Below are 21,284 nucleotides of genomic sequence, written 5' to 3'. Positions count from 1 at the left end.
TTTTCTTTTTTTTTTCTGTCAGGTGTGGGGCTTGAACTCAGGTCCTGGATCCTGCCCATGAGCTTTTGTGCTCAAAGCTAGTTCTCTACCACTTTGAGTTACATTGTCACTTATGGGTTTCAGTGGTTAAATTAAAATAAGTATCTCATAGATTTTCCTGACCAAGCTGGTGTAGAACCTTGATCCTTAGATCTTAGCCTCTGACTAGCTAGACTTACAGGTATGAGCCACTGGCTCTGGGCACTCACTTGTTTTCTTTCTTTCTATTTTTTATCAGTCATGGGACATGAACTCTGGGTGCTGTCCCTGAGCTCTTCAGCTGAAGTGAAGCACTCCACCAGAGTCCACTTCTAGTTTTCTGATTGCTAATTGGGGATAAGAATCTCATTACAGAAGTTCCGAGGTAGATGGCAAAGGAGAACCTGGAGGCTAATCAAGCTCCAGCAAAGAAAGCAGTTTTAGTATTCCTAAACACTGTTTAGTAAACAGTCCTACACTACAGAATCACTCCAAGTGTGCCATCAGGTACAGAGAGTTTGGCCAGAGAGGGAAAATCCACACAAGGAGGCAAAACTGAGCAATTGCTGGTAGCCAAGGCTGCAACGGATGCAGCGGCAGTGACAGTGGCTGTAGTGGCCATACCTATAGCAGAGAGAGTTCAGGAAAACAGCACCAGACACAGCGGGTGAGCAGATTCTACTCATCACCAGCAAGAACTGACAAAGAGCAGATATCTTCATCCTGCAGATCACACACCAGAGACAACTCAGGAACCAACACTCTGGCATGAGTAGAACGCTGACATCCTCACTCCTTATCTGGGAGCAGAGAAGGGAAAGCCATCCCTCCCCAACCACCTGAGATCTCCATCTTCCATACTGACAAAGGACCCTGTGAGCAACTAGCTCCAACTCAGGCCTTGGAAGAAAAGAAAAGAGTCATTTAGCAGGTCACAAGAACCTGATCTAACCTGCCAGGCTCAGCTCCACCCAGGGGAAAATCACCCAGCCCAGACAGAGGAAGATCCGCCTCCCACCTCAGGAGAGACTTTCTTCACTGTGTAAACAGAACCAGAGGTTGCCCCTCCCTACAGCAGCCTAGAAAATCAACTAAAATTCAGTAAACACAAACCCTGAGAATGGATCCAGGCTGGGTTCTGTGAGTGTCTCTGGAACTATCCCCTCAGGGAAAAGCTAGTTTGCTGAAAAGCCTCAACCCTACCCAGAAACTATCCTCATCACAGCGTCTTGAAAGTAGAGGAAACAGCCATCTCTCTCTTTTGTGATACTCAAAGCAGATCTTCCTCCCATTGAACTAGCCTGGGAAGAGGATCACAAAATCCTGGGTAAAGCAGAGCATTATTCTGCCTGCTCAAACAAACTGACTTAAGAATCCAATCAAGCCACAGGAAAACCAAACACCACAAGCAGACCTGAGACTGCACCAAGAGAGTGGTTATGGACACAGTGGAGATAAAGGATCTTCCCATCACCTCTCCAAAAAATAACTCTTTTGGTAGCTTTTTTTAAGTTATATTTTTTAATTGTTTTCTATTAATCTTTTTTTCCTCTCATAATGTTTATTTTAGGTGTATGTGTGTGTATGCTTTTTTATATCTTCTGATCTTTTGGTACTTTTTTATTTTCTGTTTTTTCTCTTTCTTTCTTTTTTGAGTGACTTAATTGATATTATGCCCATCCCCATATATATATATACCCGTGGTCAATTATTAGACCTTATACCCCATGGTATATACACTTAATCCAGAAATTTATTACTCAATTCATAAGCTCTTAGGCTTAAATTCTTTAGTAGCAATATTATATCTTTATACCTATATAATTTCCTGTTTGTCTGTTTTTTGCTAGTCATGGGGCCTGAACTCTGGGCCTGGGCACTGTCCCTCAGCTCTTCAGCTCAAGACTAGTGCTCTACCACTTTGAGCCACAGCACCACTTCCAGCTTTTTCTGCTTATGTGGTGCTGAGGAATCAAACCCAGAGTCTCATTCATGCAAGGCAAGCAGTCTACCACTGAGCCACTTTCCCAGCCCTAATTTTTAATAACTAATTTTAAGCACTTCTATTTTTTAGTTTTTCATGTCTCCTATCCCTCACCTCCTCTCATTATATCCTTCTCTCAATACCATTTCTTTAAACTTACATAATTTTTAAGTGTTTCACTGTTTAAATTTAAATTTTTATTTCCATTTTTCTTCTTTTCTTTTAAATCACTCTCCTATCATTCTGTCTAATCTATTTCTCTCTCTGAGATAAGAACTTGGTTAAATTCATTCTCCTTTTACCTCTCCATAGCCCTCTAATCAGTGGTATTTCTCTGAGGAATTACTGTCAATGTTGCCATGTGCCAATCCAAGGCCTCTCACAAAGTCTCCTAACCCAACCTGTCTGTGCCTCTGTGTGAGTTAATCATCATTGAACAACTGCGTTCCATGGTTTGTGAGGCATTCGCTTCTGTGATCATATGCACATGAGGGCCCCAGAAGAGACTTCCCTGGAAGGAATGTCCTAAAATGCAAAACGTCTACTAGGGCAATGGAAACCCATGGTTGGGCATACTTAATTTTTACCCTGTGCACTGAACTAACAGGAACACATTAAGACACACTAAGAAACCCTGATGTAAAGGATCAGAGGGCTGAGGGGAAGGGAGCCGCATGCTCAGGAATATAAATGGAGCTTACAAGCCACTGCAGGCTCTGACTTTCTATGTTGAAGTTAAGATTAACAGGCAGCCCAAGTTTCTAAGAACTCATTGTCTAGGCTATATGCCTCTTTCAGAACTTCTTTTCCTCCTCCTGTGTTTTGAAAACAACAGTTAGTACTGTGTTTCTCTCTCCTAGGGGCCATTTTTCTCTTCACACAATGCTTAAAGTAGATAATAGGAAGCTGAAATTAAAGTTAACAAGTATGAAGTAGCACACAGTGCTTGTCCTGAATTCCTGGACCTAAAAAGTTCCCAATTCTAAGCACAAAGTGATCATGGGTGTATCCTAACAACCTCCACTGAATGGAGAAATTTGAACAATTTTCCCAAGGCAGGTATTGTCCAGTACAGTAGTTACCACCTATAACCCTTGTTATTAGGATGGTTGTGATCTACTAAAACAATAAACTTGAAACTGGGCCAAGACGAGACAACTTATCGTTGCTAGAAACGGGGGAAGACAACTAGGAGAATGTTTCTCTGGCACAGACATGGATATAATTACAACAAAGTTCTAAATTGTGGCTCATCAGTAAAGACTATCAAGTCATACATCAATAAAGGTAATAACTAAACATAAAAATTAAAAAAAAACTATTTGGGTTTCCGTACTAACATCTTTTTAAAGGTGTGTGTATGGTGTCTGAGATTTTGTATGGGGCAGCATTGGTTCTTAAAAATCATCCTATTGGCACTATCTTTAGGTTTCCCATTCAAGTCTGGTGGCATTCTAGCTGTACCACTTGAATCACACAATTCTTGACTTCTGTTGGTTAACGAGATAAACATGTAAGGTATATGTCAACCTTGGTTGGTTTCAAATTATGATCTTCAGATCTCATTCTCTGGAGTAGGTAAGGATATAAGAGTGAGCCACTATGCTCAGCCCAGTATTTCCAGTAAGTTACTTAATCTTTCTGAATCTCAGCTTCTTCTTGTGTGGAAAGTGAACAGAATTATTTTGTGTATCTTAGAATCTGGTGGGAGTTATGAGTAGGTATAGGAAGTATAAGTGTTCGGGATGTGCAGACAGAGCCTGACAATCTCATAAAACTACTGATGTTTATATTGAAATGAATTAAAGGAATTGAAAACGATGGATTTTTCTTTTTTTTGTTTATCCATTTCTGGGCAGTGAGGGAGCCACAGAAATTCAAGGAGAACAAGGAAACAAATGCAGCAGTGATACTCTGTAGATATTATGTTGACAATCAACTATACCACTTGTGGGCAGGGAAAGGAGGGAAAAACAGAGAGAGAGCAAAGAAGTGATTAGATTTTCGAAAATGAAATGAACTCATTATCTAAATTACAAAATGGTGACCCGTATGTCCACTACATTAACAATAACAATTTTTTAAAGTCCAGGTTGATGATTCTCTCCTCCAGTTTTAGTTAGAGGACCTTGAGACTCAGGCCCACCTATAGAGTTTGCGAAGGTCAATTGATATGATAATTAATATAGAGCCAAAATATCTTAACAAATGTTATAAAAAGTATTTCATTCGTAGTACTTCTTTCTGTTTGAATGGAGATTCTATATGTTATTGGCAGAGCTATGTTTTTTACTTTTTGTTTACAGTATTTGTCAACTGTTGAAATCCTTCTTGAAGCTTTGGGACAGAGGTCTGCTATATCTTGGCACCCTGCCCCTAACTAAAATAGTAATCAACCTTTGAAATTAATTTACTTGTGTATGAGTTTGTTTTATTTCTTTATTCATTTATATATTTATTTGTTTATTTATTTATTTTTGTCGCTGGTGGTGAAATCTGGGCCTGGTCGCTGCCCTCAGCTCTTCAGCTCAAGGCTAGTGCTCTACCACTCGAGCCACAGCACCACTTCCGGCTTTTTCTGCTTACGTGGTGAGGAGGAATCAAACCCAGGGCCTCATGCATGCAAGGTAATCTGTGTACCACTAATCTACCTTCTCAGCACCTATGAGGGGTATTTTTGTGCACGGGTCTATCAAGGAAATCTATTCAGAAATGTATTCATTTGCCACTAGACATTAATTATGAATTATCTGATAGTTAAAGGATAAATTGTTATCATGTTTACTAGGAATTGTTTGTCTTCCCATGCTAAAAACATGGAGGAGGGTATTTTAAACTAAAACTACAAAAGAAATTTAAGATCTTTGTGCTAACAAATGTGTCCAGTTATTACATTAAACAGAAAATTCAAACTTCATGAATACAGAGCTCAAACTTCTTATACTACTTATTTCAAAATGCAAATTAAAGGGAAAATCAGACAGGGGATAAAATTTATATTGTATGTTAATTTTTAAAGAGGAAAATAAGATCCTAGATGGCAGATTAAAGGCAAAGCAATATCAGAGCCCTATCTGCTCAATAAGAAATAAGAAGCTTATTTGAAAAAAAAAAAACTGCAAAGTGCACATCAGGCAAAGGGAAGCAGTCAGAGCTTACCACCAACACAGAAATACCATATCTCTCAGAAAAAGGAAACAAGTTCAGACCAGTGCTCATCCTTATCCCTGATTTCAATAATACATATACGCCCCCTACACACACACACACACACACACACACACACACACACACACACACACACACACACACAATGAATGTATGCAACAGCTCAACCTACTCACATACACTCAACATGAATCAAAGATCTTCCTGTAATATTTGAAACTTTAAGTTTCAAGTCATGTAAATAATTGATAATAGATGCATAAGTAATTATTTTCTGAATAGCGCTCTACTGTGAAAGTGAGAATTCATGATGATTATAACTACTTTAAACATCTCTGAATCTCAAAAAAATTAAACAACACACAATCCGGGACTGCATTTCTACCAGCTATTCTGCAAAGGCTTAATAAGAAGATACTTATGAGATTTTGTGTACCAAAAATTAAATACTAAATTCAATTAATACCTGAGTAAGTGAAGAGAAAGATGATCAGAGAGACCTATGCTGCCTCCAGTTCTCAACCAGCTGTACACTGTGTCATCTTTGCTGCCGCTGGACCCTAGTTGTCTTCTCCAGTGCAGTGGCCACACTGGGGTTGGATTGGGCGTGGTAGGGAGATGAGTTTGGCCACATGGGAGGCCACACTGGGGTTGAGGTTTGGGGCAGTGTGGAGGGGAGAGGAGGCCTTGGCAGAAGCTGGTGAAGCAAGGAAAGAGGCAGGAAGCCGGAGGCTCAGGAAGCAGCATGCCCAAAGGCTGCCTGGTTCTGGAGAGTGTCTGTGAGGTGGGGTTGTTGGGGCGGATCCCATGGGGCCTGGTGGCCTGGTGAGAAGAGGAAGGAATCTCAAGTACTGCAAAGGAGGACAATGAAAATTAAGATCACAGTGGCTGAACAATTTCAACAACAAAGGTGGGGACATGGAGGTAAACTCTGGGGATGAGAGGACGGCAGCACTGGGCCAGTGGAGTTCAATCCTTTCTGGACATACCTGGAAGTGTGTGAGGACTGGCTCCACCACAGCTTTGGCCTCACACGACTTGAACGGGCACCCAGAATGGTCACCTCAGCCTCAGCTTGCCCCAGAGAGCCAGACTGGCATAGATGCTGAAGACCAAGCAGTGGCTGGGAAGCTATGCGCAACAGGGTGGAGGAAGCATGGCTGGTGGGTGCAGCTCCAGCCCAGCCAGGTCCAGGGCCAACGGGGAAGTTCAGACTGTAGATCTAGAGCAGGCAGTGTGCCCCAGACCAGTGGGACTTCCAGGGACTTGCGTGGAGGCCAACACGTACATGTTGGGAACTTCATAAGCATGGCCCAGGCGTCTCCACGGAAAGGTGCATTCACTCCTGTGCCTCTCCTGTCTTCTGGACTCTCGCTGTCCTCCTGCTTCCTGCTGAAGTACCAGGCCATAGACCGCCCCCAAAGGCCAGCAGAAAGCCCTTGCCAATGTAAATGCAGGGGGGTCGTTTATTACAGCTCGAGCTGGACTCACAAATCTTCCCTGACACAGCAGGTCAATAATTGTCAGTCCCAATCTCTTGGTCAGCAAGGTTTTTTTTATTTTGTATGAAGCAGGTGGAAGGATCATTACAACACTGATTTTGTGATAGGTCGGTGGTTCGTAGTAAATCTAGTCTTAAATTTATTGGTTGGGGAATGATCATTTCCAGTAAGGGCAGGGACTTTCTAGCTTAGCAGTTACAGGATAGGTTAAATCATACATAGCAAGCATATTATAAGTTGGGGTAGGTGGGGCCAATCACAGGAATGCTGAGGGCACTATTCCTGGATTATTTCCCGACCTAAATTGCTTCCTGATAGAGTTGGGAGATAATCGGTCAGGGCAGTCTGAGATTCCTGGACAGATCAGGGCTGTCTGGTTTCTTAGTTATTTTTACTGTTACATTTTCTTAGAACATGAACTGACACTCTTTTTCCAGTAGCAGATAACAGATATTTTCCTTAGAGTTTCTGAAATCACTGCCAACCTATTTGTCCTCTCACTGACACATCCAACTACAGGAGTCAACTTCTCCACGCCGATGACAGGCCATCTCGGAGATATTCACAGGGCTATGTTTCCTCCTCTATCTCAGGCCTTTCTACTGAAAGAACATCCTTACTAAAAACTTTTTAGTTGTTTCTAGTGAGGAAGAAAAGTAAGGCCTAGTTGCAGCCATGGAACCAAGAATTGAGGGCCATGGCTAGAGCAAAATGCCCTGAGAAAAGATGGATTCTTTTTTGTCAAAGACACAAGTCTCTATAGGAACTCTCATTCTAACTGATTTTCTTCCTAGTAATATATTCACAGAATATGTAGACTATGTAATGAATGAACAATGACATATGCATAATATTTGTGAATATGGAGGGAATTAAGAAAAAACGGCAATGGCCAGAAGTAACTGGTTCTTTGAAAGAGAGCTGGTAGGTTCTTTGTTTGGTCTCTACGCCTTTTAGCACGGTATTTTGTATTGCATTCAAACATATGAAGTTCTTAAAATGTAAAATCAGGACAAATAGTTAAAAATAAGGAAATTTTCCTAATAAAGTATACAAACTGCATCTTTAAATTCAGAGGTACTTAACTTGAAATTTTTCTCACGTTAAATTGCCTTTTGTTCCACCGAAGAGTTGATATTCGAAAATTCCTAAAGAGAATTATTTTTTTTTCTTTTCTTCCTTTTTAAGGAACCATAGTAAGGTCCACCTGTTTCTGCTGTGAGCTCTTTCTTCCACTTACTGCACAGTTGCTGTCAATACTCATCCCCATACGAGACAAGCAGCTCACATCCTGCCTTGATGACATGACAGGTTTGGTAGAAGATCTACCTCTGATACTGAAAGGCCCTCGGATTCTGATTCTCAGCACACCTGCCACAGTTCATATACCTAAAGTTGAAGCAGGCACAGGAAGGAAACATAAGAGGGTAAGTTTCTGCTCCCTTTGGATCTACTCCTAATACTCATCCACTCTAGAACTCTAAGTGCACTGTTTTCAAAGCTCAGTTCCAGACTTCTCTTAATCCTTATTTGTCACAAATAGATTGATTTCCAGATTCTCTAAATTGAGTTAAAGTTTATGTCATAGATTTTGGTGGGGACATGCATTCTGTTTCTAGATTAGCACACATCATTTGACATTTGGCCCAAGTAATTTTCCTTAGATTGGACTCACTCATGCACCTGTCTCCACTATGGTCCCATAGAAATTCAGAGAATCCTTTGTCTTATAAAGACAATAGAGGGAAATTTGTTTATTCATGATGTTGTTTCCTGATAAGACAATGGTTCCCCATGGCACAGGGCTGCAGGACATATCATAGAACCACTGCTTTCTGAACCTCACCACTGCTCCAACTCTGCTTCTACGTGTTTGAGTATACCCTAATAGACTAAAGTTCTTTCTTGTAGGTTGTTAGGGCACTATGTACTTTGCAAAAACTACGAAGAAAAATTATAGTTAAATACTCCTACAATGAAATTGTCCTTTCTATTTCCACATGTGTTTCGCAATTACTCAGGGAATATGATTTATTCAACTACTGTGGATAATTCTTTGACTTGTATACAGTATGTGCTTTACAGATGCAGGATCTATGAATGAAGTTAGGCCCTTTGGTTTTTCTTCTGATGTCTTAATTTTGTCTCTCATGGAAATTTTTATTTTGATACAGTACACATATTTATATGCATACATACATACATACATACATACATACATACATACATACATACATACATACATACATACCAGAGCTAATGATTGAACTCAGTAACTAAACTTACCTCTTGCAATAGAAGCACTCTACCACTTGAACCACTAGCCCTTTTTGTGTTGTTTATTTTTGAGGTATTTTTTGTCTGTCAAGGGGCATAAACTCTGTGCCTGAATGTTGTCCTTCAGCTCTTCAACTCAAGGCAAGTGCTCTACCACTTGAGCCACAGCGCCGCTTTTGATTTTCTGCTGGTTAATTGGAGATAAGAGTTTCACAGCCTTTCTTCCATGGGCTGGATTTGAACCATGATACTCATATCCGAGCTTTCTGAGTAGCTACTTACAGGTTTGAGCCACCAGTGCACAGTTTGTTTTTGAGGTATTATTTACCCTGCTGTCCTGGGTTGCCATCCTGCTTGTGCTTGCCTGGGTTGCTGGAGATACTTCACTTTATCCAGCCATTGTACTTCCACAGTAGCTGGGATAACAAATGTGCACCAACGTGCTCAGCCATTGGTAATAATCGGGGTCTTATAATCTTTTATGCTAGGAATGGCATCAGACAGATCTCATCATCTCTATCTCAAAAGTCCAAATTAAAGGTTGAGCTATGGAACCCAGCTATACTATTTATATTTTTATTTCTTGTCCATCAAATATTCATAATTTTGAAAGCACCAAGTACAGCAAAAGAAAAATGGAGATATGGGAATCCATATGTGTGATAATCAGGGTGCAAGTCTTCTGAGGATAATATCCTCTTAGGAACCATGAAAATGACTGCTGGACTCACTCCAGTTGGCCTGGGATTTATTTTTTGCATCTACACATAGAAGTTACTCCTTTTTGTGATCTGAGTTTCAGAAAGACAAGCTAAAGGCTTTTGGGTAATAATCGGCAAAATCACATTACTTGATTCCAGTGATGCTCTTTGAGCCTGCATGGACTCAGTAGTTGTGAACACATAAGATGCCGTCTACACATCTGAGGGGATTTGTCATAGTCCTAACAGAGGCTCCTTAAGCATGGATGCACTTTGCCTCTAACACACTCTGTTTATATGCACTATACTTTGATCCTAAATCAGCATGTCCATGTTTATGCAGATTCCACAAACACATACAATTATTTTGTCCATGTCCTAGCAATGTTTCATTGGAGGCACAGGGGGACACATGGAGTTAGAGAAAGGGGGGAAAGGGAGGGCATTTCTTACCATCTAGGAGTACCTATTGTCTGCATCTTCATCTTCTATGATCAAGCCCTTATAGGGGCTGAAGTGCAAACCCAATTGCAGATCAGATTCCTCATTCCATACTCTAAGCCTAGCCTCAGGGTACTGTACTGACGAATTCTCAGCCCAGTGGGCAGACTGAGGACTGAATGGTCATAATGCCCCTTGTCCACCACATTGTCTCTTACAAATATAGGTGGCCCATGAACAGTGTAGCTGGTGATGAAGAAGTTCTGACACTGCTCACAATCTGAGGCAAGAGAAGCAAAAATTAGTCAAGAAATATGTACATTCCCAGATTTAACAATCATGAGAAAGAGCACAGAATGCATATCATTGTCGCTTAGTTCTTCATGTGAAGTTACTAGAGTAAACCAGTAATTGGGGGCCAAATGACCTGATGAATTATTATAAAAGCACATTTGCCTTCTGTTTGAACAAGCACAGAGGGTTACTTACACAGGTAATCATCATCCTGGGGTTTACGGATATCTTCATAAGCATAACTCTTTCTTTCCTGTAGGATGTACATGCTCATTTTTACCTCCTTTTTCCTACGTCCAAGTTGAAAAACAATGGTTATTTAAGTTGGGGATCAACAATCTTTGTCCCTATTTCTTCAGAAAAGTAAAATCTCTTACTACCAAATTATCATCTATTCTTCTCACATACTCTGGTCCCCCATTAACCTTTGACTCAGAGATACAAAGACTTCATTTGAACACTAACTACAGGTTTCTAATTCAATTTTAAGTTTTGGCCATTCCCATTTTCAGGTTTAATTTCGACTTCATTAAATTTCTTATAAAGTGCTCTTTGATGAATTTATTCATTCAGAATATTTGTTGAGGGTATGTTAAGTATTGAGCAAAGACGTGGACATACAGGATTGAAAATGTGTGGTCACAGATTTATCAGACACTTTGCCTTTATCTGTTATTTTACCTTTTACTTATCATTTTCAGACAACATGCAGGCTGTACACATTTTTCTTGTCAGTCCTGGGGCTTGAACTCAGGGCCTGGGCACTGTCCCTGTGCTTCTTTTTTTTTTTTTTTTTTTTTTTTTTTTTTGTCGGTTGTGGGGCTTGAACTCTGGGCCTGGGCGCTGTCCCTCAGCTCTTCAGCTCAAGGCGAGCGCTCTACCACTTGAGCTATAGCGCCACTTCCGGTTTTCTGGTGGTTTATTGGAGATAGGAGTCTCACAGTCTCTCCTGCCCGGGCTGGCTTTGAACCGCGATCCTCAGATCTCAGCCTCCTGAGTAGCTAGGATTACAGGCGTGAGCCACCAGCGCCCGGCTAAATTAGGAACTTTCTTTTTTTTCTTTTTTTTTGTCGGTCATGGGTCTTGAACTCTGGGTCTGGGCACTGTCCCTCAGCTCTTCAGCTCAAGGCGAGCGCTCTACCACTTGAGCCACAGCACCACTTCCCCCTGTGCTTCTTTTGCTCAAGGCTAGCACTCAACAACTTGAGCCACATTGCCACCTCTGGCCTTTTCTGTTCATGTGGTTCTAAGGAATAGAACCAAAGGCTTCATTCATACAAGACACATAATCTACAACTAAACCACGTTCCCAGTGCAGTCTGTGCATCTTTATCTATGTTCTTTAGATTAACATTCAGAAGTTCAGGGAGAATGTAAAATGTGTCATGGCCTAAGTGCCTCCAGGTGGATAATAACCCAAGTGTGTAACTTCATTGTGAAATTCTTATGTGCTGCTCATTGGAAACCTAATTACTAGTTCCGCAGCTTAGTTCAGCCTATGTTTGAACTTTCCAAAGTCCATCTCACATAATCAGATTACCCTCAGCAACCTTGCTAGAATTACCAAAATTAGTAAATTTCCCAAATTATTTTCTCTTACCCAATTTTTGTTTGCAGTATTGTCCTTGCTTCTCCAAGAGGGAACACTGGTTTCTGGGCCTCTTCTAATCCACTTGACTTTGAGAAATTTATAATTCCTGAGAACTTCTTCAAACTAGGTTCCTTACCTAAGGTTGTCTTGGGCATTCCCTTCAATGAAAGTCACATATAGAAGTGGAATGTATTTCCTAAGCCTTCCATCTCCTATCAGTTTTCTCTCAAATCCATATAAATTAGACTGAGGGAGGGAGAGCACTTGAGAATACAAACCGAAAAGCCAACAAGGTCTGTGAATGAAGGAAATGAAGCTTGGAAGAAGACATGACTAGTGGTGACATTTAATGAAAGAGAACACGGGGAAAGTGGAGAATTACAAAACTTGGTTGGAAAAAGGTATGACAGAGCCGTGAGAATAGGAAGAAATTATTGGCAGAAATCTATATGGACAATTAAGTACATTCAAATTGCAACTAGTTATAACAGATGACTTTGAAATTAGTTTGACTTTTTTCTATGCAATTTTGCCTGAAAAAGTATGTACCATATAATAATTGTATAAATTGGTATACATGTCTGTTTTTGAGATGATAAGATAAAAAAAATGTGATACGGTAAAAAAAGAAAATGTTCATCAGGCAGACTCTAGTGACTTGTGATTGTAATCCTAGTTATTCAGTAGGCTGAGAGCTGAGGAGTAAGCTTGGCAGCCAGCCCAAGGAGTAGTAAGACTCATATCCACTTAACCATCATAAAAGCCAGGAGTGGTATTGTGGTTCAAGTTGTTGAGTGCTATCCTTGCTAGCACAAAAGGAAGGATCTGGAACAATGATTAGTCCTGATTGTAAGTCTCAGGCCCAGCACCAAAAAATTTAACATTGAATCTTGTGAATTCTTAAAATACAGCATCAATTTGACTAAGCATTTATTTCTGCTTTTCTTTTTTGCAGTCCACGGCCTGGGCCCTTTCCCTGAGCATCTTTGGCTTGAGGCTAGCACTTTACCGCTTGAGCCACAGCACCAATTTCTGCTTGCTTTTCCTGTTTATGTGGTACTAAGGAATCAAACTAAGGGCTTCATGCATGCTAGGCAAGCACTCAACCATTAAGCTACATTCCAAGCCCCTAATTATTTGTTTTTGAGCCCTGATATAAATTCACTTTCTGTGACATCCCTAGTTGAAATAAGTTAGTTGAAATTGAATTTGAAGACATTAACTTCAGTATTTCTCGAGCCTGTTACTTTTACTTAAATTTCAAAACTGATTAATTATTATATATATTGATTATAACTTGTTTATCCTGAAAATATTGAGGGGGGTTCAGTTGAGACTTCAGACCTCTGAAGAACGATCTGTTATTGTACAACCACTCAAAAGACTCACATGTAAAGGCTACAGCTAAACAAACAACTATGGAAAGTTCCAGAATCAGCTAACTAAAGCTCAGAAGAAGGGACCAATCCTCCTCTTCCTCACAGAATTGACATTTGAAATTAGCCTCAGAAGGACATGTATCTATGTAAAATATTATGTCACTTTTTTTAGTTGTCAGTAAACTTTTCTTAAAACTTACAAATAGTGTGGATTTATTGTTGCATCTATCAATTTGTTATAACAAAATGAAAAGTGGTTGGAACAGAGATTGGAACAATCATTCAGTGAATGGTGTGAAGGTGTGAATGGCTAAGATAGCTAAGACTTTATAATGCTGTGTAAGTATTTATGAACTTGTAAGTGCCTTTAGAGAAAATGTATTGGTAGACTTCACCACCACTAAGTGTGATCTCAGACACAATACATTTTTAGATTTCGGTTTTCTCATCACGTAAGTGATTATAGTTTACTATTTGCCTCATTATGTTGTTGGAATATTGAAATCTATTTGTTCATGGAACATTTAAAATAAAGTCTAAAATATTGTGAAAATAAAATAAGTGGTAGTGATTATTGTGGATATGAATTGAATCTTAGAATGAATATGATAAGAACAGAAGAGATCAGGAAAAAGAAGCAGATGTTCCTAGGGCTTCTTCTCTTACTTGGAACCATGAAGAAAGTTTACTCATCAATAGAATTTGGGAGACATTTATCTTCTGACGCTTACTCTGTTCAGTTCTGAAGGTCACCCAAGAAGGTTTGACTAAAAGTGATGAGAAATCTGGATTTTGGTTACAAAATATCTGCAAACTGTGGATTCTAATTTTTGACAGCACATCTCAGCCAGAGAGAAAAGACTCTATTTTAGGAAAATGTTTTCTGAATTATCATTAAGGCTTGTCCCTATATTTCTTTTCTTAAATTTCTTCAAACCTAGACAAAACCCATCTTTGCTTCACTCTGTGTTCATAAGCTATCTGTTATAATTTAATTGGTTTTTGATGACAAGAAACACTAAGCAAATTAGGAACAAGAGGGAAAGATTATTTAGTTAAATAGCATACATCATGGTCAACTTAGTTTCATTTCAGTGATGAAGGATTGTTTAACACACATAAATCTTTAAGTAAAATGCAACACATAAGCTGATCAAGGACAAAAATCACACACTCATTTCTCTGGATGCAAAAAAAGCGTTTGACAAAAGTAAACATTCTTCTTTTTTTTTTTTTTTTTGGTCAGTTGTGGGGCTTGACCTCTGGGCCTGGGTGCTATCCCTCAGCTCTTCAGCTCAAGGCAAGCATTCAATCATTGAGGCACAGCACTACTTCCAGTTTTCTGGTCGTTTATTGGAGATAATTGCTTCACAGACTTTCCTGCCCGGCCTGGCTTTGAACTCTGATCCTCAGAGATCAGCCTACTGAGAAGTCAAGATTACAGGTGTTATGCCCAGTTAAAGTCAGCATTCTTTTATCATAAAACCCTTGAAGAAACTAGTGATACTGGGTATATATCTCGATAGGATTACGTGTATATGTCAAAAATTAAATCATTTCTGTTAATAGCAGGAATGACACAAATGTCTATTTTTTTCACTCTTTACCCGTATTGAATGCAATCAAGCCACAGAAATAAGCATAGAGAAAGAAATAAATAGGTCAAAAGGGAAGAAACCATTTAAATTATGCTTGTTCACATATTACATGATCCTATATTTAAAAGATCCTAAAAATTTCCAGAGAAAAATTCTAGATCTGATAAATGCTATTGGAAATGTGCCAGAATAAATGATGAACATTTAAAATCATCAGCTTGTCTGCCAACAATGAACAGTCTGGAAAAGAAATCAGAAAAATCACAATAGTCTCAAAAAATTAGCTTAAGATTGTGCTTAACTAATGAAGTAAAAAGACTTCTATAATGAAAAGTATAAAGCCTCAAATAGAACTGAAAGCCAACCTGGGCTGGTAAGTTTGTGAGACTCTTATTTCCAATTAAGCACCAGAAAATATGAAGTGGTGCTGTGGTTCAAGTGGTAGAGTGCTCACCTTAAGTTGAAGAGGTCAGACACAACACTCAAGGCAACTGTCAGGATTGACGATGATGATGATGAAGATGATGAAGATGATGATGATGATGATGATGATAATAATAATAATAAACTTAAAAATTGGCACTATGAATTGCATTTCATTCTTCCAAAATTATAAGTTGAATTCCCAATCCTCAAAATATTATTTGGAGATGGAGCGTTTGGTATCTAATTAGGGTAAGATGACATCATGGAGGTGAGGCCCGAGATGGATTTAACTTTCACAGAAAAAAGCAAAGAAAGATCCTTTCCATCTCAACTGTTCCTCCTTTCCCAGTCATGAACATACCAAGATTTCATGTAGATACACAATGAGATATAGGCCATCTACAAACCTAAAATAGATCCTTCATCAGAACCCAGTCACACTAGCATACTGGTTTGAGTTTTCAAGCTTTCAGAACTATGAGAAATAAATTTTTATTTAATTAACTCACTGTATACTATTTGGTTATGGCAGACTAAGTTGAACACACAATGAGAAAAACACTGGAATTCACCGTTTTTACAAAGAAGATACATAAATCTTTGTATGTGGCTAACAAATGTATGAAAATATGCTCAATATTACTAAGCAGTAGGGAAATGTAAGTAAAATGTCAATGACTCCTTAGGATGCCTACCATAAAAATAAATAAAAAGATACTGGATGCTCGGCACTGGTGGCTCTCGCCTATAATCCTAGCTACTCAGGAGGCTGAGGTCTGATCATGGAGCAAAGCCAGCCTGGGCAGGAAAGTCTGTAAAACTCTTATCTCCAATTAAACCACCAAAACACCAAAAGTGCCGCTATGACTAAAGTGGTAGAACACTAGCTTTCAGCTAAAGAACTGAGGGACAGCACCCAGGCCCAGAGTTCAAGCCCCACGACCAACAAAATAATGGAACCTTTGCTCGCTGCTGGTAGAAATATAAAATAGTGCAGTTGCCTTGGGAAATAGTATGAAAAGCACTCTAAAAATTAAAAGCATAACTAGCTTATTATCTAGCAATCTAATTCCTGATATACATAGAGACAGGAAGGAAGGAGGAATGGAAAGAAGTAAGGAAACAAGGAATGTAAATAGATCCTAAATAGATATTGGCACATTCAGTATAACTGCAGCATTATTAATACTATTGTCAGTTGTAAAGTAGTTGCATAGGAAAACAGACATTATATATGAGTTCTAAATTACATGACCACATAAAGAAGAACAGTTAAGGTTCACCTGTGTTTTTCCAGGTTTATCCAATGTGAATAACACAGACAGGGTAACATTTCCACAGTCTATCATGGATCTTTGGCACAGAGTACATTGCAGATTCCATGTTCAATTCAAATCAAAGACATCAGGCTGCAACCTTGTGATTTCAGTCACAATTCTCTCTGTCTGGTCTATTCTTTCTATGTGAACTCTCTAAATGAAGGCATTTGACCACATAACCCCTCTGTGATATATAAATGCATACCACACTGGAAACCCTTCAAAAGCACAATCTTACTTGGGTCAATTATACCAAAAGATGAAGAATACAAAATTCTTGAACAGAGAACCAAGTGGACCAATCTCTCCATGACTCTAGTAGCATTTATTCTTCTCTCAACTCCAGTAAGAAATTGGTTCTATTTTTGACAGTTTCCATTTTTGTTCAGATTGTTCAATGTCTTTCTCTGCGTGGTTATTTCACTAAATAGACTATCTTCCATGATCTTTCATGAGATTGCAAATGACTGCAAATAAGTCAACAAATATATGTTTTCCAGGTGTTAGATAGAAAATCAATACATCAAGAAAATATGGACTATAATATTGTATCAAAATGCTGTATGTACCTATCTACGTAATAGAAAGTGATGAGGATCACTTTTTACTTGAATTTTACCCTACTAAACATCTAGCAGAGTCCTACCTCTATCTATGTTTCTCTTATCCTTTGGATTTTTGCAACCATCTTCTAACAAGCTTCTCTTTTGCCTCGTTTCTAATTTTTTACATTGCTATCAGATTTTTTTACCAAAACTATTTTTAATAGTGTTTTGATAAGTTATCTGAAGAGAGCAAGAGAAAGAGACAGCAGTGGTGATAGAGAGATACTCATCTTCCTAACAACTCCAATTTCGTCCTCCAGAAAAGTGAGAAAAATCAGGCTCTTACCATCATCCATAATGATGTTTTATTATAACTCACTCAACAGAACAGCAGAATAAGTTAAGAGTGAGTCAATTACAAGTAGCTCATCTCTAGTGATTAATTAAGCACTGAAATCATTTTGGTGTTACTCATCCATAACCAAATACAGAATTCTCTTCTTTTTATTCACCATCCAAAGAAACCCAAAGTGGATCTACGGCTCAAGTGGTAGAGCAATAGCCTTGAGCAAAAATGTTTAAGGGCAGTTCCTAGACTCTGAGTTTAAATTGTAAGATTTATTTCCGCACACAAAGAAAATGTGTTCCCAAATATCTGTCCTCCCATGTTCTCTGAATGTTATATGAATGATCTAGGGATAAAAGGTGTCCAGACAGATTTTAGGCTCGTGCACATTTTGTAATAAACAATAACTTCCATTCAAAAACTGAACTGGAAGTAGTGTCATCTGTGTTACGAGGAATGGACCACACATACTGTGGAGACTTTAAGGGAGCAGTGGAGAAATCCTTGCTCTCATGTCCTGGGCTTAACTCAGGACAGTCTTTTCACATCTATTGTTCCCCAAAGCACTTGGTGATCATCTGACTCCAGTCTCAAAGTGCTGGAACTCTTATTTCTGAGAAGAGTATATAAAATTATCTTGATAAGTCATTGCTTATTATACAGACACAAGTCAACAACTTTATGTTTTTAATCACTCTGCATGCCTGAAAGTAATAATGCGCATCACTTGTGTCCAAATCTTTTGAATAATATTCAAGTATATATATCCTACTCAAAACAATGAAAGGATAAGAATTCTTGGTTCAGTGAATGCTTAAGAGTAAAGAAAGATTTCCCATTACACCTAGTTACCTCTGCAATGAAGGATTTCTCTTCATAAATTACGGAGATCTGTGACAACAATTTTCCCACAGTGGGTTTCTTTTTTGTGTTAATGTTCCAATGCTTGCTGAAGGTTGACATCCAGTTGATAGACTTCCTCTAATGCTTACTTTTACGGAGATGCTGCCGTGTGTCCAAGTCTTTGGTACCTGTTGAGATATAACTTTTTGCTGAATGTGTTTCTTTATTTGTTGTATTAAGTTTCTGTCTTGTGGATTTTCTCAATTTCACTGAGGACTGACTTCAGATTAAATGTCATTGAACATTTGTTCCATTCATTAGGTTTCGCTTCTCCTATATGTCAGTTCTCTGATCAACAATGAGGTGTGCCTCTCAGATGAAAGTCTCTACACACTGGTAATGTTCATCAGGTTTCTCTCCTGTGTGTGTTCTATAAATTAACGTGAACGTGTTTTCTCCTGTGTGTTTCTGGTGCAAACAGAGGGGTGAATTTTTTAAAAAAAAACCACACTTGTTGCAGTCATAGAATTTCTCTCATTTCAGTGTTCAGTGAAGAATGCTCAGCTGAGCCTTCTGGGTAAAAGACTGTAAAGTTGTTGCATTCATGAGACTTCTCTCGCGTGTTGATGCTCTGATGCAAACTGAGTTTTCTTCCAGGTGAAAGACTTTCCACATTTATTACGCTCCTAAAATTTCTCACCTGTGTGAATTCCATTATGCTTACTGAGTTCTGGACTCTGGTTGAAGGATATTTCATACCTGTTACATTCACAAAATTTATCTCCTGTGTGTCTTCTCTGATGGTCAGTAAATTCTGCTTCCGGGTAAAGAATTTCCACACTTAATACATTCAGAAGCTTTCTTTCCTGTGTGTGTGTTTTTGATGGACGTTAAGGTATGCCTTCTCAGTAAAAGATTTTCCACACAGGACACATTCATAAGGTTTCTCTCCTGTGTGTCTTCTGTTTTTGTTAAGTAAGGTTTGCCTTATGGGTGAAAGATTTTCCATACTGGATACATTCATATGGTTTCTATCCTGTATGTGTTCTCTGATGTTTGTTAAGGTGTACCTTCCAAGTGAAAGAATTTCCACACATTACAATCATAAGGTTTCTGTCCAGTGTGTCATCTCTGATGGACAGTAAGTGGTGCCATCTGGTTGACAGATTTTACATATTTTTCATATTCATAAAGTTTTTCTCATGTGTGTTCTCTGATGGAGTTTCATGTGTGCCTTCTGGATGAGAAACATTCATAAAGTTTTTCTTACGTGTGTCTTTTCTGATGATCAGTAAACACTGCCTTCCAGGTGAAAAACGTTGCACCCTCGATACGTATATAAGGTTTTTCTCCTGTGTTTTATCTCTGATGATTAGTAACAGCTTCCTTCCAGGTGAAGGACGTTACATAATCGATACATTCATAAGGTGTCTCTACAGTGTGGATTCTCTGATGGATGTGAAGGTCTGCTTTTTGGATGAAAGACTTTAAATACGTGATATAATCATAAGGTCTTTCTCCTGTGTGTCTTCTCTGATGATCAGTAAGGACTGTCTTCTTGGTAAAGGACTCTCCAAACATGTTAAAATCATAGGATTTTTCCCCTGTGTGTCTTCTCTGATGGACAGTAAGTAGTGCATTCTGGTGAAAAATTATCTACATTTGTTACATTCATAAAGTTTTTCTCCTGTATGTATTATCTGATGCAAAGTGAGGTATGACTTTAGCCAGAAAGACATGCCACATTTGTTGCATTCATAACATGACAAGCTATTTCCATAAGTATAAAGTTGCCTATGCATTTTCCATCCTAGCTGCGACCCAGAACTTGCACAGCACAGAACAGGTGCAACGAATGGTTTCTCACATCAGGGTGAATTTTTGGAAGTGCTGTGATTCGAACTCGGGGCCTAGGAGGCTCAACTGCCCAATGGGTCCACATGAGCAAACCAGCCTGTCAGCCACTAAGGAGCAGGGCTGTTCCCAGGAGCTGAGATCAAGCCCCAGGGAGGCCACAAGTGTCCTCAATGCATCATTGAAACATGGGATGTATATTCACATCCGTGTGTGGACTGCCTCATGCATTGAGCGTAGTTATCCTCTCTATTTTGTATGCTATTCATGGATGTATTAAGTATGTTCTTGAGTATATATGACAGGTGTAACTCGGCTGACATGGATGACAACCTTTTCCCATGGCCACAGGGTGGCTCATGCATTCTCCATCCTAGCTGAAACCCAGGACTCACGCAGGAAAACAGGTGAAACGTCTGGCTTCTGACAGGATGAATATTTTGGCACTGCTAGGATCTGAACTCAGCACCTAGCAGGCCCAATAGGCGAATGGGTCCAGATAAGCACACCAGCCTGTGAGCCACTAAGGAGCTAGGCCATTCCCAGGACCTGAGATCGAGTCCCAGGGGTAAGGCAGGGGGAGCACAATAGTCATCCATTCATAAGCTGAAAGTAGTAAGCAAATAAGTACATATCTGTATAGTGTAGGAGAGATGGAGACCTGTGATTGAATCCAATCTACCCTGTGACTATCGATTCTTGGATCTTCCTCAATGCCTCCATTTAATGACTGTGATGATTATGGTCATGCTTCATCAACTCTTCACTAAAATTAATCGATAACCCATGAGTCTTGACTATCATTTCCTACTCGAATTCTCAGGAACTACTAATTCAAGGAAGAGATTGATCGTATTTCATGGCTCTTCTTAGGTCCGGAATTGAGTATCTCAGGAACTCCTGCCATTCCCTCAATGTAGGATGGCTGACCAGGATTCGACCTCGGGGCCTTCATTGCCCAGTCATACTGTGGCTCCCCCGACAGCCAGCAAGCCTTC

General features: G+C 39.3%; 1 pseudogene; it reads right to left on the bottom strand.

Moving 5' to 3' along the window:
• Nucleotides 1-496: 496 nt before the first annotated feature.
• On the bottom strand, nucleotides 497-10,653 carry LOC138835149 (histone-lysine N-methyltransferase PRDM7-like; annotated as a pseudogene).
• Between the last annotated feature and the right edge of the window lie 10,631 nt (nucleotides 10,654-21,284).

Source organism: Dipodomys merriami, unplaced genomic scaffold, assembly GCF_024711535.1.
Source record: "Dipodomys merriami isolate MVZ:Mamm:240054 unplaced genomic scaffold, mDipMer1.0.p SCAF_23, whole genome shotgun sequence".
Lineage (NCBI taxonomy): Eukaryota > Metazoa > Chordata > Mammalia > Rodentia > Heteromyidae > Dipodomys > Dipodomys merriami.
Note: the sequence above shows the minus strand (reverse complement) of the source record. Positions and strands in the feature narration are given on the sequence as shown.